The sequence below is a fragment of the Rattus norvegicus genome, chromosome 6 (assembly GCF_036323735.1).
Source record: "Rattus norvegicus strain BN/NHsdMcwi chromosome 6, GRCr8, whole genome shotgun sequence".
Lineage (NCBI taxonomy): Eukaryota > Metazoa > Chordata > Mammalia > Rodentia > Muridae > Rattus > Rattus norvegicus.
In genome coordinates, this window is record NC_086024.1 from 63,899,640 (window position 1) to 63,918,360 (window position 18,721).

An 18,721-nucleotide genomic window follows, 5' to 3' on the forward strand; every position below is an offset into this window, starting at 1 on the left:
TACCCACCCAAGTGAGAGAAGTCATGTTGCAAGTGGACAAGTACGCAGCTTCTCCCCAGTAGGAAAACATGCTGACAAGATAGCAGGGGAATATGACTAGGTAATTCAAAGGAAAAAACTGTCAGATGGCTCGCTGAAATTCCGGGTTGTCAGTCCATAAACATATCCTGACATATCCTGATTTATTTCCAGAGGAAAACGCAGGTCTTTTAGGTGAATGTTATAGTGATTGATATTTATTATATAAATTAAATGAACATTTGTATTCAGATTGGGATTGTGAAATTCCTGAAGCTGCAGGTGAAGCGACGTTTGAATGAGTAAGTTATTTATTATATCGTCATCATGGAGAGATGGCGTACTCTTTAGTGTGCTTTGTCGCTAAGCAGGCCTCACTTATGTAGAAGAATGCTTAGTGTTAGTATTATATTATTGAACAAAAACACCTATTAAGTGATGCCGTTGGCTGTCTTTGAGAAAGAATCTGATTTGACAGTCAATTCCTTAGCTTGAGGTTGTACGATAAAAGCTCTTTTGTATTATGGTATTTTCTGTCTAGTTTTATGAGCAAAGTGCTTTCTAGACATTTGTCCTTATATTTTCATACAATTTATAGACTGCTTCCTTTAAAAAGACTGATGTTGGTGTGATAAACTTTCACCGATATATTTAATCTATGCCATGCAACATTGCTTCCTTACCAGAAACACCACTATGGTTTTTTTTTTTTTCTTCTAACAAGGTGACACTTTTCATGGCTACATCAGAACACGCTCTCTTTTCAAAACACATACAATGAATATGGAAATGAGTATTTACTTGTTTGTTCTAAAAAGAATATAAAATATACCTTGTCATTTTGCTTACAAATTATTGTTAACAAGGCTCATCAATATACAAATAATCTCTGGAGGCAAGATAGTATATTTTATTTTAAAAACTCCCGACACAATCATTCAGGTATTCACAACGTGTGGAATATAGCAGTGTACGTATATTACATTTGCATTTCTGGAGATTTGTTTTGTCTGTATGGATATGTGTACACATGCTCATTTGTATGTGCATGTGATTATGTGTATGCCCATGTATGTAGAGGCCAGAGATCAACGTTGGATATCTACAATATATATATAGTCTGTCTCTGTATGTATGTATGTATGTCGGCATGTATGTATGTATATATGTAAGTATATATCTGTAATATATCTCTATAGTATAATTGAAAAGATACAAAATATCTAATAAATACAATACTGTGGATGCTGGTTTATATTTAAATCCAAAAAGATAAAGGTAGGCTGTAGGCTGTTCATAGATGATTAAGAGAAGGACTGAAGTCCTCAAGGACACAGTGTGGAAGCCGTTTACCATTAGAAGTTGAAAGCAGAAAAGGGTGTGAGTTCTATACAAAATGCACCAATTTTAATTGTGTGAGTGTGTGTGTGTGTGTGTGTGTGTGTGTGTGTGTGTGTGTGTGTGTGAAGAAAGAACAAGGGTAACCCTTGTAATAACGGCTTCTTGGAGAAACGTTGACTGTATGACCTTGACTCCTCCTGAACTTGCTTGTACTTGGTCTTCTGCTGCTGTAATAATGAAGATACCATTCATGATTAGGGAGAAACATCACATGTAAATAAATGTACTTTCTGCAGCAGAATGAATTACTTTCTCTGTTTACCATGTCTAAGAGCAAATTCACATCAGAGTAGAACAGACTGACTTCTACTGCATGAGGTTTGGTTGAGAGTGTGTTGACCAATGCTGTTTCCTGGGAAGCAGGTTTAAGGAGAGAGAAGGTATGCCCTGGAGGATGTCTCCTTACATTTTTTTTTAAAAAAATCTTCTCCTGTCTTTTCCTTTTTGAATAGTTATCCTAGTGGAGTTATTGTTTAAGCATATTATTCAGTTATGTTAATTCAAGAGGAATATTTACCGAGTCACATGAAAGGCTATGCACAGTATCATTTGCTGTCATCTAGTCCTTAGTATTACTGAATGTATGTAGGTGGCACTGTACTCTCTTAATGGATTTGCAGTCTAATAGTAGTGCTTAAGGTGGATTTTCTATACCTTGGAATTGACTTTTTATTAACCTGTGTGATGGCCTCACTGCAATGGGCTTAACAAAAGAATCACAGTTTCTCAGAAAGAAACGAACTGTATCACCCAGCAAGTCCAATGGGATAGAGATGCTTTGTAATAAATCTTGAATAACCACATTTATTTTTAAATGTTTTATTCTGAAATAACACTAAACCCAAGGAAAGCTTGTAACATAGTATAGAGAATTCTCTTCTCCCTCCTCTACTGCACATAAAATCAAGGTAATAATACAGTTATTAAAACTAGGGAACCAACATTGATATAATATTTTTAACTGTCTACCTTAGTCATTTGCCACTTTTTTTAAACTAATCATCTTTTTAGATTTCTTGGGCCAAAGCATCTTATAATTCATTTTATTTTTCATTTCTCTCTGGTCTTTTCTAGCCTGCGAATATTCCATAGTAACACCTTTGAAGGATACTAGACTGGTTATTTTTCAGAATGGTGTTCAACCACTACAATTTTTAAGACCATTCTGCTTTGAAATGGGGATAGGAGTTGTTGAGGAAGCCACAGCAGTGGTGACAGTTAAACTAAGTGGAGACTCAGGCAGAGAAGGCAGTGTGGCTGGAGGGAGGAGGTTAAGATTAGGGGAGCTGATTAGAAGCTCAGGGCATTTATTTATTTATTTATTTATTTATTTATTTATTTATTTATTTATTTATTTATTTATTTCACAAGGTTGGAGAGTGACTAGAAGAATCCATGGCTTCTAGAATAAACCTAATCTATAGCTGCTAGGAAACAAGGTGTGGGAGCAATGCAGGCCAGGGAAAAGGCTGAAGAGAATAGCAGGAATGTACAGGAAGGACGAAGGGCTGAATTTCAGCTGTTGCTGTAAAGTCCTGATGAGGAAAGTCGGTGTGAGGGACTTCTCAACGTGCCAGCATCTGTCTCCTCATTACTCTACACAGTGTGCGGAGTGTTCTGACTTTCCTTTCCTTCTCCTACCACTATCTAGAGGTATTTGATTTTAGCATCATGGCTTTCTGAGCAAGCACATGTCAAAGGAACTGCAAATGAGATTTTGACTTTCGGTTTACACGATGCTGACCTATACTGTCTGATTACTCAGTCCGTGTGGCATGGAGAATTGAGTGGGCCTACTGCCATTTGTGTAAATAATAATAATTGGAAACTTCTAGCCAAATCAATACATTTTCCAGCTCATCCCACTTGTTCATTTTTTCTTGTCAATGTAGAAATTTTAAAATTGCCTATGATATTTATTCTACTTCTATTTGGACAAAGTCAGGTTTAAACCTTTGCCATTACAAGCTACCGTTACCCTGGGGCGTGTCTCAGGTGATGTCCTTTGCTACATTCTGAGGTGGGAGTCAGGAGGGGCAATGCTGTGTAGCAAAGGCTGGCTCTACGATAAGTAAGTCCCAGACACTGGGAGAGTAGGCCCCAGGTCGAGCCGTACAGTTTTAGTGTTGGCTGCTTTTTATTTTCAGTCACTGAAATAAGCATTCTGTATTCATTGTGCTAAGTTATATTTGTTTTGTTTCTCAGTGGTTTGCTGAGATACCTGAAGGAGCAGTTTAAGGGAGGAAGGATGTAATTCGGCTCAAGATTTGTGAGGATTCATCATGGCAGGGAAAGCCTGGCAAGTAGAACTTGGGGGTGAGACAGCATGAGCTTGCTGATAGCTGATGTGGGTGGATCAGGAAGCAGACAACAGACTAGAAGAAAGGCTTGTCTATACCCCTCAAGATCTGTCCCTTAGTGACACACTTCTCCTCTAGGTGCCGCTTTCTGAAGTTTCTCCAAACAGCTCCATCAACCAAGGACCAGGTGTTCAAGGCCGAGAGGAGATATTTCACATTGAAATTATAACAGTATTATATCCAATTTATAGATCAGGCCACTGAGGTCTACAAAGTATAAACCATTTGCTTAAGGACAGAGTCAGTGAGCAGCAGGACAAAGGTTTGAAGTTCATTCCACCAAAGCCATCCACGTCATCATTGTATTTAAGCATCGCGTTGCCTCTGTGCCATGGTGGCCATGGTGTAGCCGAGCAGCTTTACAGTTCTTAACAAAGAAGTCACACAAGCTCTGGGATGCACACCTCTCTTTTTATTCCCATCTCTAAAACAAAATTCCTATATGAAGAATCCTTAAATGGAGCCTTTTTATTAATAGCCCTGGGACATTTTTTATGAGCATAGAGTGTGGAAATAACTTAGCAGCTGGCTTATGACGTGTTAAACACTGTCACTTTCTGACAGATGGCCAAGGTAGTGACAACGTCGTCTGCAGTAAATATGAGCAGATTTACAGAGATTTGAACTGAAGAAGCAAATGAAATAGAAGAGAGCCTTTGGGGGAGAAAAAAAGAGAATAGAAGGTTTTCATGTTCTTGTGTCTTAAGTTCTTGTATATCTTTAAAGGGCCCAGAACCTACCAAGGGAAATTAATTGAAGCTTGCTAAAAAGGAAAGTTATGCTTTTTAAACAGATGCCCACTGACTAATGACCTATAATTGTAGTAAAAGCTAGTTACTGGTTAAACTGGGAAAATATAATTGCATTTATTTATCTGCCCTACCTATTGGGAATCATTCAGAATTAATTTTTGTGTAAGCCAAATATTTTTTCTGATTTTTGTATGTAATTTTGTCCACCATGAAACACTACAGCTCACAGAGCAATACTATTAGTAGGGTAAAGGGTCCAAGTTTCTTTCTCTCTCTCTCTCTTCTTTAAATTGTTAATTGATAGTAAATTGCTGTGAAGTGGAATCCCCTGCATCTCACTTGACTTAAAAAAAATTAGTTCTTGGCACTTTACATTACTCATAGTGATTTATGTCTATTACTAAATATATTTGCAAGTGATAATTTTTTTTTGGAAAAACAAAATGACTTGTAGTGTCGTTGCTGTTATTGGTATAGATTTAACTGATTTAACAAACAACTGCTCACATGCGTACATAATCGCTGTCTGTAAAGTAAGCCTTAATGGCAATTTGTTTCCTTGAGTAGGATAAACTGCCTACACAATGCTTATACATTTAATTAATTATGCAATAAAACCTTTTTTAGCTCAGAGACAAATTAGCACTTCAAAATGTTTCAGTGATCATATATTTCAATTTTGAATTATTGAGGCTTTATGGTAATGTAACTATGGGAGCTATCTGTAGCCACTGTTCATCCCATTTCCTAAACACTGAATCTTATGAGAGAGAAATAAAAGTTGTCACAAAAGAAACTTTCATCGGCAGGCAGCCTTTTGTGAGGTACTGCGTACGTACTTAATAACTGGTTTTGTTTACATGGCAGAGTAGTACAGTTTGCAAGGACACTGTTACTTGATTGAAAAAGGAAAACAAAGACCATGTGCAGGACAGCATTAAAGAGGGGCCCCAAGTGTACAGTGTACACAGTATGTCCCATGGAAATGGTGTTGGGGAATAGCATATTGTAAAAAGGTGTGTGTGTGTGTGTGTGTGTGTGTGTGTGTGTGTGTGTGTGTGTGTGTGTGTTAGGGTATATGTTTCTATGTTTCAATGTTTCCTGATGTATGTTAGGGTGTATGTTATACTGAATATCAAAATAGCTCAAAAGATAACCATGCCACGTATCACTGAAACAGACAAACAAGCAAAATGGCAGATGTTTTACGTCACAGAAGGCAGGAAAGAAATTTAGGGATCTTGGAAGTATTAAAATTGAAAAGTCTTTCAAACAGATATTGATTATATTAGAAATAACCTTCCAAGTAAAAGAGAGACCCTCAGCGCAGGCCAAGTTGTCCTGAAGGACTTTATTTGCAGAACAAGTCAAAATGTGATGAATTTCATGATTCGAACCTCAGGGCATCAAGATGTGAGAATTCAGGGGAAGGAAGTCTTCCCAGTTCACACTGCCTACACACTCATGCATATAGGGTCATCTATGAGAGTGTGGCCTCTTAGGGGCCACACCATCAGAACTTTACAGTTTTTTTCTGTCTTGTAGTTACTACTATTTTTGTGGTCCACTTGAGATGCATTTCCCACCAGCAAACATACTGTCTACCTGTTCTTACAAGAGTGGCGCCTCAGTACATAATTCTGTTTCATGGTTTACACCTTGCAAATGTGGAGGGAATCTAAACACTAAACTTACACATAGATATATGTGATCCAAGGCCAGTAGGTACCCTCCCATTTCGCTTTTTCTTTTAGGAAAAGGCACCGTCGTATGCTTGCTGAGTGCAAGGGACAGTTGCTAAAAAAATGTGCCTGTGGCTGATAAGGAAGAGGGAGGGTTTAGAGCAAGAGACACCAAAGTTTATTGGAGCTCGGGAGCTCAGGAGAAAAATCTCTCTTTCCAAAGGGAAGAGATATACCTTTAAGAAATGTTTATTTGCATTAACGAGAAGCTTCAGTGACCCGTATCATGGACTGTTCTCTTTTGCATAATGTAGTGACAGATCTACTCACATCTAGAGGCTGCATTAATATTTACAGACGGCACAGCTGCAGGTTTCACTCTATTAAAACACATATGGATGTTGAAGTCGCTGATGGAGGCGCTGGCTCGGTTTGGTTTGGCTATCGATATGCTAATTATATTTGTGCTCTCTGTACTTCAGAGGTCAGAAGATGAGGCAAAGATCTGTGTACTTGGCATGCTGAAAAGTCACAGCCATTCGATAGGAAACAATCCAGCGCGACGAGTGTGTCTCACATACATTTCCTCACACAGCTAAACAGGAATCATTAAAACATTCCAGGCTTATTAAACATTCGTTGTTCTCTGAGAGGGTCTTCAAAGAGCAATCAGGACATGAAGAAGTGACTGGGAAGCTTTGGTCCCAGTGGCAGCGTGCTAACTGAGTTAAGGAAGGCAAGCATTGTTATTCCCAGAATGGATCCAAATTTGGCAAAAAGATTTGCAATAAATCAAGGAGAGAAATCAGTTAATAAAGAAAGGCCAATTATCAGCAAAGGAGGAGGGTATACTTAATGCTTTTAGATGGAAGGTTAAACTGCTTGGGTGAATGTCAGTTTAACAAACAAGAGTAAAAAAAAGAAAAGAGAAAAGCAATATGGCTAATTGGGAAATAATAAGATCATACTGGGGAGAAATCAAAACTCGCCTTAGGTGTTAGCAGAATATTGGCTAATGAACTCACCTTCCCAAAATTCTCTCTGAATATTCACTTTTGCTCTAAAATGGAGAAGGCTATGTCTCTCGTTTCTGAGGGATCTCATTCTCCAGCATATTTTACCATATTACAGCTTTAACTGGCAACAAATACTGAAATAGAGAAAAGGATTTCTCATGCCTAGGATTTCCCTGAGTTACCGATCGTTCTTACATTTGAGTTCGTTTTCCTCTCCTGGTTGGGTAAAGGCTCACTGCTGAGGACGGTCAGCTCGAGTGGTCCTCAGGAGAGATTCAGCACAGGAGACCAGAGTTCATCAAAGTGTATCTCAGTAAGGGCTAATTAAAAACACTTTGCTTAAAAAAAAAGTATGGTCAAAAGAAAGATTTCCTTTGTCCTTATGGTTATTTAAATAGCCCACATGTAAATTGTTATTCTAATACTAAAATTTTTGGCCATTTTTTTGCAATTTGAACCTTATGATCCTATGAACTTTGAATTATGGGAAGGTTTTGGAAATTGTTTCCAGAATCAATATGAAATACTATTGTATATGACCACTGACCTATTGATGAGTTAGAAAGAAAAGTACCACAATAATTAAATTCAGAGATGGCTCCAGAATTAAAGATGGCATCAATTAGAATTCTGGCTTAGCTTATAATGCTATGTTAAGGAAAAGGTCATCTAATATATAAAGAAATATTCCCTCTAATTATAACCTTTCTTCTGTCACTAATATTCTTATAATTAGCTTCACTTGTCTTTTCTTAGACATTATATCAAACGTAGTCCAACGTTGTACATTAACACTCTAGCAGTCTGAAAGCTTTTTTCATAATATTAGCAGATTTGCTACAGACAGACTCAAATGGCTAATACCTCAGGGCGTGGGTGGTGGTCGTCACTGTGTAGTTAGAAAGACTTGACCAGGTACAAAGAGACCAGGTTCACTCGGTCAGTAAGGCATTATATACTAATCAGCTTGTCAGTTAACATCTGCCGGTCAGCTTTCTTTTTTGGGTACTTGGACTTGAACTACACCCCCAGCCACAATTTTATTGTCAGGGAAATAAAGGGATTGTAGCTGCTAACTTCCACAGTATCCTTCAACTCGAAAATCTCTTTTCTCTACATTGATTATTTTCAATTGTCATAGATACAAGTTAAACTTATTTTATGCTCCATTTCAGCTTATATATTACATTATACATGATGTATTATAATAGTTTATTATATTTAAAAAATATTGACAGTTCTTCAAGCAAATATTTTCCATGTGCCTGTTTTGTGCAGTGTTGGTCACTTGTCAATACAACAGTAAAGAACGTGGACTAAGTCTGTCCCTTCATGGAACTTACTATTCTCTTGGGTACAGTGTGCTGAAGAAGATTAAGTTTCAAATGGACATGTTTTGAAACTTGTCAGGAACGTGGCCGGTGGGTCTGTGAAGGGGGAAGTTTGAAGTTCACTAGGTTGGCAACTGTGTCAAGCATGCTGCAGCATCCCACGGCTGTGTAGAGCACCATTACCCAATTCCACAGTCAGTTGGACCACAGCTATCTTGAAATCAATTCTGAAGGTTGTATGATGCAGATTAATGTGCAATCACTACGGATGATCTCCCCCCGGACTCCAATGCTAGTCAAGCCATCTACCTTGGAACTATATTCTAGCTTCCTGTCTGTTTAGTAGCATAAGGTACCTAATGTCAGGTATCACAATCGAGTGCCTGCCAGGCATGGTCTCTAATCAGGTGAGTTATGTGGTCAAAGCAGAGTAGAGCCTGACACATGAACCCAGGACGACCAGAAAACTATTTGACGTAATACTGAAATAAGTGAGTTCCTGGAAATAGGGGAGCCGAATGAAGAGCAGGTTGAATTGCAACTGGATTTTAAAGAAAGGTCCATACTTTACCAGAGAAGAAACAAGACAGTATAGAAGTTGACACGTGTCAGAAATCTGTGTCAAGAGTGAATAGTCACGTAGACAAAGTGGTGCGTAGTTCTGTAGGTCTCAGGCAGGGATCTAAGCTATGTGTCCTGTCAGCACGCCATTGTCTAAAACTCACACCAGCTTGTGCCAGAGGAATGCAAGGGGTCAGCTTTTCACCCGTAGTGAAAATGAAATACTGTGGTTGGATCTAGCAACTTTATCTCTTTGGGATGCTGAGTTAATAATAACCGTTTCTACCAAATTGTAGGCTTCATGCCATGTTAAAGGCATAGCAAACACCATGTTGGTACATATTTTCTAGAACACTGGTATTGAATCTACAATTCATATCTGTGCATCTAATCACCACTGTCAGTTTTTCTTAGCATGAAGCAGGTTGACGTGAATACCACTGTGACTCTCACCAACTAACATAGCAGGGGCAGTAGTTACCTTTACCCCCCCCCCCCATGCTACATTATTCTGTACTGAGAGGAAGGACACTGCACGGGGAGGGCTGATAGTCTGCTCTCCCGTAAGCTGCGACAGACAAATTACAGGCATGTAAAATGGAAACCAACCTCCAAGCTCCAAGCCAACTCTCTTACACATATATCGAAACTCAGCTTTAAAACATACCAGGCTCTGTGTTTTGGGGATGTAACAGCAGGTAGGGGGAGGCTGCCATAATAGGAGTCCAGAGTGCAATAACTTTGGATTAGGTAAATGCACTGCCTCATAAGGACTACAGAGAGCAAGGCAGAGGAAAATATGTATATCCAATCCTGTGAAAAGCAGCCACCCTGCACACATCTGATACTGTTCGCTAGGCTCGCCCGGTAGCCTCTGATGCATGTGAAGATGTGGGCGAGATAGAGTTGAGGAGTGCAATGCAGCATTACTGTTTTTGTTACCAACACTGCCATTTTGGAGTACCAGTCATGGTTTTATCCATTAGAGAAATGCCAAGTGTAGATGCACAGAAAAGAACATACCTGATCAGAAAATCTTCATTCATTATATTAGTGCTATACTTGAGAACGGTAGCTCTAGAAAAGAAATAACTCTCACGATTAACTTAATTCACCTAACAAACTTCAGTTTGTACAAGCTAAAAGAATGTGTGTTGTTCAGTTTAATTTGGGGAGTTAGCAAAAAGAGAATTTCCTTTCTCACTTATCATTAATGGATTAACTTGTTTTTGAGACAGTGTCTTTCCATATAGCCCGGGATGACTTTGAACTGAAATCCTGGAGACTGTTGTCCCAGCCTTCTGAGCTGGGACTCTAGACATGTACTACCATTCTTGGCTGGCTTGCTTGCCTATTTATTTATTTATTTATTTATTTATTTATTTATTTATTTATTTATTCATTCATTCATTCATTCATTCATTCATTCATTCATTCATTCATCTGTGTTTGCTATAGATAGTTGTTTTAAAAGGAAAGAATAATTAGATACAGTATTGAAGACTTCGTAGGTAAATAGGAATTTCTGTTGGTGATAGTGGGTAATCCCGAATATGTGGCTGATGTACATCATAATGTTTCAGCGAGACTTTTAAAGCTTTGTTAAATAAGGTAGGACTTGAAATCTTGCCAGAATTTGAAATGCAGCCTATTATATATTATAGCTTTCTTTCACCTTTGTAATTTCTATCTTTTTATGAATATTAAACTAATGAGCATTGTTACATCTTAGTTGTCACAGTCAAATGGCAGATGGTGACAGTAGGTAAGTGAATTATTTGAATTTTTCCAGATCAACTATTCACGATTTTTCTGTGCAATGGTTTAATGTATGGACTAATTAAAAATAAGCATTGTTCTATTCATACACGTAGGAGATGAATACAGGGGTTTCATTGGACCATTCTCCTGGGTTTCTGAAATCATACAAAAGAGCAGGTTTCCTTAGATACTTGGGTACAGGTGTCTACGTACTTTCCATAGACCCTCGGGGACACACGTGTCACGTACTTTGGTTATTGTCATCAGTACCACTCTCTTCATATTATTTTTTGTTATCTCATGCTGTTAATTCAAAAGTCAAATTCATGGAACTTCCAGATGAGAATTATAATTTAATACTTTTGTTTTTTTTGATAATTTCATATAATGTGCCTTCATCATATTTACTCCACTCATCTGCTGGCTTCTTCCAGGTCCACCATTAACCCCTCCATCCCTTTATAATTCCTGCTTTAAAAAAAAACAATTTACAAACTCCAATTCGTGCTGACCACAAATATACTGTTGGTGTAGCCCAGTGGTTCTCAACCTTCCTAATACTACAACCCTTTAGTACAGTTCCTCATGTTGAGGGAACGCTTCAACCATAAAATCATTTTGGTTGCCACTTTATAGTTGTAATTTAGCTACTGTTATGAATTGTAATTTAAATATTTATGTTTTCCAATGATCTTAGGTTACCCATGAAAGAGTCCTTTGACTTCAAATGGGTGGTGACCCACAGGTTGAGAACCACTGCCGTAGCACCATCCAGTGATGTGTATTCTATGTGTATTAGGAGCCTCACCAATAAAGAAAATGGTCTTTTTGGCTCCCAGAAGCCCTCAGCAGTCAATAGCCCCTTAGCCAGGAGTTGGGGTTCATGTGCCCATCCCATCTCCATACTGAATTGTCTGGCTTGACCCTGTATACATTTTATGCAGACAAACACATTGCAGTCACGAGTGCAGTGGTCCAGTTCATGAGCCATGTTCAGAAAATACTGCTTTGCTTCAACATCTCAAACCTCTGACTGCTACAGTCTTTCAGCTCTCTCTTCCATGATGTTCCCTGAGCCTTGGGAAGGAGGTGTGACAAAGATATCTTACTTTTGGATGAGCATGCCCCAGAATTACTCTGTGTAACTTTGACAGAGAAACTTTGTGAAGAGGTCTGGGAGCTGCAGTAATCTAGGTACATAGAGACATGAGTTATAAGGGACGTTTGATACTGTGAGCAGTTAGCAGAATGATAGTAGGTTTTTGACCCCTAGGGCCTATGAGCTTTTCACCATGGGTTCTGGGCCATATATGTATAGTATCAGTAATGTATGTTTTTTTTTTTAAATTGGTGATGAGACCTTAAATCTAATGAGAAAGGAATTTGTTATCCACTATAACGCTGGTGGATATAAAACTCCCCCCATTTGTTAAGGTTTGCAATGTTCATAACTGGGTAAGACAGTTGATGACATTTTTCTTCCAGTATTCTACATAGCACCTTTCAGTAGAAAGGTTCCAAGACTCCCTTTTCAAAGGTAAATGCTTGTATGGATAATTTTTATCTTTAAAATTATTGTAGATTTGGATCAGGTTGAAATATATTCAGAGCACACACACAGTGAAAATAAAAACGAGCTGTGAGCTCCTATACCTTAAAACAGTCAGCATTTAGTTACAGATTGGTGAACCAAAGAACTATGTTAACTGAGGTAATTTTAAGGTGTTTGGGGTTATGCTTTTTGCAAGTAATTTTATTAAATGTGGCATAGACCCAGCTGTTATGTGAGTTGAACTAATACTGTTCTTTAAAATTGAAACATACTTTTTAAACTGATTTTCCTGGAGGTAGAATCACAAGTGGAAAACTCATAGCCTCGGTTCAAGTTTGTTTCTAACTACCTAGGTGACCTGAGTGAGCTACTTGATCAGGTAGGACATTAGTTTATTAAATGGCAAAATCATTAAATTGCCCTGGTGACCTTTCTATAATGTGATATATTGGGCTTTGATGAATGCTTCTGAATACTTTTTTTTCTACAGCCTAGTATTTATTTCTTGTTATGTAGTCAGTCATCTATATACTTGTGAACTCTCTAGTACTAGAGAATTTACACGAATAAAGTAAAAACAAAAGAAAACCTTACTTTAGGTAATTTATTTAACACAGTGTACTCAAGGTCAGTTATACTTATAGCTTATCTTAGAAAGCATCCATACTATTTCATGTTTTTATTTGAAATGCTAACTAAGTCCTGTATCTGCAGCAGGGACCCTGGAGGGCTCTGTCCCTCAAAGGGGCTTTGGGTTACTGAACCGTGTTTGTGGCAAAAGTTCTGGCACCATCGTATCCATGAAGCGTGAGAGAGAACTTTAGTTTTTCTCTTTCTGCTATCTAGGAATGTAGCGATTTGAGTTCTGTATAATCTGTCCTAATTTAAAATTGAATTTATGTTTACTTCTAATATCTGGTAATAGTGCCCTGTGAATTCCTTTCTGTTACTGGTGTTGTTTACCTCCTCTGCCTGTGAAATCTGAGTTGTTCTATCTTTAATAGTCTCTGCCACTTCTTGGAATAATTCCACAATTCCCAGACCCCCTCATTGATAAGTCTATTGGCTATAATATGACACCGAAGGGCTCTTTTAGCAGAATTTGCTGTTGAGAACATTTTCTCTTTCATATTTCTTTGTCTCTGTTATGTCTGGCCTTCCTTCCTTCCTCTGCTCTCTTAGAGCCCTGTCTGCTTTCTTCACCTCCTTCTTGCCCTTCACTTTGCCTTTGCCCACAACTCTTGACCTTCTTACCTTCTTGACGTTCCCCCAAGGCTCCTATGCTGCTTGCATTTCCTGGCCGTGTGCTTGATAAACCTATATGCTGAAACGCTGTTGGTTTCTCCAGCTCAGCCTAGCTCTGTTATCCGGGAGTTGTGCCCTCTGGTCCTTATCAATGCTTAACACAATATGCTTAATCAGAAATGCAAGTTAGGGACTTTATCTTTAACCCCCTGGGTTTTGCATCCTAGTAGATAGTCTTTGTGGGCTTTCATCTACAATATGTCTATTGACTATTCTACTTCTTACCTTTGTGGTGTTGGAGTTTATGTACCACACTGATCTCTCTTTAATTCATTTGCCTCATTCCTCTTGTTCCTGCTTGGGACTTCTGTTGACTTCTGCCATCTTCTTGTACTTTATAGAAGTCCGAGTTCAGTGTCTTACTTTTAATGCTAAGCACCCCTTTCAATATTTCACTCTTCGGTAAAAACCCATGAGACCGAAAAACATATTTGCAGTGGTGCAATTTTGGGTTCCTTGTCGAACGCCGAAGGGACTCAGATATCAACTGTAGTTACTATGTCCCTCTACCTAGTAACAAATTGGAGTGTTTATGTAACCCCTGTAACTAGGTTAGCAAGCATATATCTTGTTTCCTGTAAAACATTCCTTGTGTGGATGCTTTAGTCTCTGGGAAGCAAGAGTTGATAACCTCCCACTAACAATGATGTGTACCCATTGTTTACAGATGTGCTTTCTATTCTTGGAAGCTAAGCTAGAGGACTATCTTGGTTAGGCTGTACAGGAAAATTGCTGATCCCCCCGAAGGAAGCAAACAGAGAGTAATCCTCATAGTAGCTCTCGTTGAGGTGAGAAAGCATTACTCTGTTGCTGGTTCCTTAATATTTTACCTTCATCTCTCTTAGTTTCTCTGGACCCATATCTTAGTTCAACTGGATAGGATGTCTGTTTTTAATTCTTTTTGTTTAGTTTACAAAGAAATGGAGCTTACTATGGCATTTTCATCCATAAATATCATTGTACATTGTTTCAATTTTCCCCAAACAAGCCCTCGTTCTCTCCTCCCCTATGCTTGTTGCTCTCACTTTCTTTTTTCATGACTCTCGTGCACCATTAGCCTTTCTTGTTTCCATTTCTGCCCTTTAGGTGGCTTTGTCCTGTTGGGGATTGGTTCTAATGCTCTGATTTAATCAGGAATCTGCGTGTCCAAACGCTGAAGATCCTTGTCTCCACTGGTTTTGATTGATCAATAAAGATGTCAGTGGCCAATGACTGGGCAGAGGGAGATAGGGAGGGACCCTTAGATTTGCGCAGGGTAGGACGTGGGAGAGAGGAGGAGAGGCAGAAAATCACCATATTGCAGTGGGAGAATCATCAGCAGGAGAGAGAACTAAAGAACCATGTAAGAATTTAAGTAAATGGCCACTGGCTACTCCGCTGGTTTCATTGGGGGTAGCAGGCCGAGGATTAGAACTGCCGGGCCATGGTTGGCTGGAATAGCGTGACCCACTTGGAGCCAAAGCAAAGTAGTAAAACTCACTGGTACATCTTCCTTTTCTTCATTCCATCCTTTCATCAGGTATGGGTACTTGCGACACACAGTCACACAGACACACAGACACACACACACACTCTCTCTCCTCTCTCTCTCTGTCTCTTTGTCTCTCTGTCTCTCTCTCTCACACACACAACCATGTTTTATTATATTATTGTACTTCTATATTAAGATTTAAATTCTACACATAAGATAAAACATGCAATGTTGTCTTTCTGAATCTGAATAGTTCTCCTCTGACTCTCTGTCTCATGTAGCCCCCACTGGCCTTAAGCCGAGTATCTGTGCAGAAGAGATAGGCATGTCCTTGGCCTCCTGGTTTTCCTGCCTCTACTTTCAGGGAGCTGTTGGTCATGAAGCACCACTCTACCTGATGCAAGTCTGCGTAGGTCTTCACAGTGCAGTGTTTCCCTTTCCGTCACATCACGTGCTTTAACTGGGAACAGACTGCCATTGCTCCCACTGCATACCGTCAAGGAGGAGGAGAACTATTATTTGGAGTATGTTACTTCTTAGAGAAGCAGTACGAACTTTGCCAAGGGTATGATCTTTGCTTCTACTTCCTGTTTGTTTCCAATAGAACTGTTTAATTTGAATGAGCACTACTGGTTGTAGTAGCCGTGGGTAAATTGTCAACGAAAATATTTCCACTTAAGTGAAGAATGTTTGCCTTCATCTCAGAAAGAAAACAAGGTAAAGCCTGACCATCATATTTAGTAGATTTACTTTTTCTGATTCCAATTTGAACTCTCTTATTTTCTGTCTTCATCAAACATTATCGAACATTTATTGTGCTTAAATATGAGCAATAACTCAGTGAACCATGAAAAAGAAAGTTAAAAAAAATCACCCTACAGCTGCAGCAAAACATCTCTTTCAAAGTGAACATCATCTGTTCTAAAGCTTCATGTGTTTCTGAGACATGTATACAGTGAAATTTTAGAATGGAAAGTTCTGAGGGCGTAGCGTGTATCTAGGATTGTTGCAGCCACTTTCCATATGTGATCTAAGTTAATCTTCCCAATAACCCTGTGAGGTAAGTACTAGCATACAGGAGGGAAATTCAAGTATCTAGAGATTTGCCACAGTAATTCTGAAAGCCAGAGAGGCGTTGAGACAGGGACCTCCTCCTCTGTACTCTTTGTCTCCACTATTTAATCTGCCTGTCGGTCTATTTGGTTTCAAGGCATTCTAAAATCTTCTACTGCTTTTGTTGTTTTGTGACAGAGTTTCACTATGTAGTCGAGGCTGAGTTTGAACTTGTCACCGTCCCCACTCCATTTGGCCACTTTGTTTAGCTCAAGCCTTCTGTTGCAGTTCTCCTCCTACATTTAAAAAATTTGTGTGCTTGTTTTGAGGGCGTGTGTGTGTGTGTGTGTGTGTGTGTGTGTGTGTGTGTGTGACAGAGAGAGAGAGAGAGAGAGAGAGAGAGAGAGGTGGGGAGACAGAAATGGAGAAAATTTGTGTCACAGCATACATGTAGAGGTCTGAGGAGAGTTTATGGGAGCCATATCACTCTTTCTACCATGGGTGTTCTTGGGCTTGAATTCATGTCATCAGAGTTGGTAGCAAGTACCCTTACTCGGTGAGCTGTTGTGCTGGGCCTACAAGCTTCTGTTCTTTACACAGAGATACCAGTCTATTTCCAAGTTCTTCGCTTTGTGAGAACAAGCATTTGTGATTCATCAGTTAATGTTTGGTTATAGAAGTATGTACATTAAGTAAATACAACTGTATCTGGTTCTCCCTTCAGCTTTTTGTCTTTTTTATGAACCTTCTAAAATTGAGGAGAGGGGAGTAACTTTCTTAGGTTTAATGGAGTATAAGAAGGCAGCACTGGGAGTGTGACCAGACCGTCCCACTCTACTTACTGTCTTCTTGGGGCTTTTCTAAGTGGCTCTGCAAAGGTACAGGAGCATTAGACATCCCTGGGATGGGGAGGCCAGTGCCTTGACCATCATTGTCAGCCTCAGTTTGAAGTATCAGGCCTAAGAATAAATGGCTTAAAGTAGCGATCAGCAAATCAAATAACATGGATTTTATTTTGAGATTTATCTTTGCATATATAATTATGCATTTGGATGTTTATTTTAAGAATATATCATGTAAAGTACATGTATTTTAAAGCCATACATAACTATAAGGATTCCTTTAAAAGTCATGTTCATCAATTTCAGATCCCAGTTTGTGGTGTGTATACTTCGTAGCCTCGGCTTGCTTTCTGACTCCTCTCTCCCTCTCTCCCTCTCTTCTCTCCCCTTTGCTATGTATGTATATAGTTTACATGGGCTATGGTGTGCTTTGTGTGCATGTGGTTTGTGTGGGCTGTGCAATCTTGCCCCCTGACTCTGAAGTTTATCATACTCATGGGATTAAGGACAAGGACAGACAATATCAAAGAAAGGGTTTGAAAGTTTTTTTTTTCAATGCAAACTTGCACATGATCAGAATTATATGTTTTCTTAGTTAACTTTTCTTGTTTTGCCACTTAAAGAAAGGGAGAAATATCATTTTTAAATCTCCCACAATTATTTTATTTTTTATTTATTTATTTTTTTATTAACTTGAGTATTTCTTATATACATTTCGAGTGTTATTCCCTTTCCCGGTTTCCGGGCAAACATCCCCCCCCCTCCCCTTCCTTATGGGTGTTCCCCTCCCAACCCTCCCCCCATTGCCGCCCTCCCCCCATAGACTAGTTCACTGGGGGTTCAGTCTTAGCAGGACCCAGGGCTTCCCCTTCCACTGGTGCTCTTACTAGGATATTCATTGCTACCTATGAGGTCAGAATCCAGGGTCAGTCCATGTATAGTCTTTAGGTAGTGGCTTAGTCCCTGGAAGCTCTGGCTGCTTGGCATTGTTGTACATATGGGGTCTCGAGCCCCTTCAAGCTCTTCCAGTTCTTTCTCTGATTCCTTCAACAGGGGTCCTATTCTCAGTTCAGTGGTTTGCTGCTGGCATTCGCCTCTGTGTTTGCTGTATTCTGGCTGTGTCTCTCAGGAGCGATCTACATCCGGCTCCTGTCGGTCTGCACTTCTTTGCTTCATCCATCTTGTCTAATTGGGTGGCTGTATATGTATGGGCCACATGTGGGGCAGGCTCTGAATGGGTGTTCCTTCAGTCTCTGTTTTAATCTTTGCCTCTCTCTTCCCTGCCAAGGGTATTCTTGTTCCCCTTTTAAAGAAGGAGTGAAGCATTCACATTTTGATCATCTGTCTTGAGTTTCATTTGTTCTAGGCCGAGAAAGAAATTAGGGAAACGACACCCTTCATAATAGACCCAAATAATATAAAGTATCTCAGTGTGACTTTAACCAAGCAAGTAAAAGATCTGCACAATAAGAACTTCAAGACACTGAAGAAAGAAATTGAAGAAGACCTCAGAAGATGGAAAGATCTCCCATGCTCATGGATTGGCAGGATTAATATAGTAAAAATGGCCATTTTACCAAAAGCGATCTACAGATTCAATGCAATCCCCATCAAAA

At 39.2% G+C, this 18,721-nt stretch overlaps 1 protein-coding gene and 1 long non-coding RNA gene across 14 annotated transcripts in view; one reads left to right on the forward strand and one right to left on the reverse strand.

The window, feature by feature from the left end:
- LOC102552766 (uncharacterized) overlaps positions 1-13,824 on the reverse strand; it is a 35,536-nt gene extending 21,712 nt beyond the window's left edge. For 2 of the 4 annotated variants that reach the window (XR_005486302.1, XR_005486300.1), the window contains exon 1: positions 13,689-13,819. This is a non-coding gene — a long non-coding RNA (uncharacterized LOC102552766). Of the gene's footprint in view, positions 1-13,688 lie in introns of all 4 variants that reach the window. The other 2 variants (XR_005486301.2, XR_005486303.2) reach the window with 2 other exon arrangements.
- The window catches only part of Immp2l (inner mitochondrial membrane peptidase subunit 2), an 899,718-nt gene that overhangs the window by 102,451 nt on the left and 778,546 nt on the right, over positions 1-18,721 (forward strand). The window lies entirely within an intron of this gene.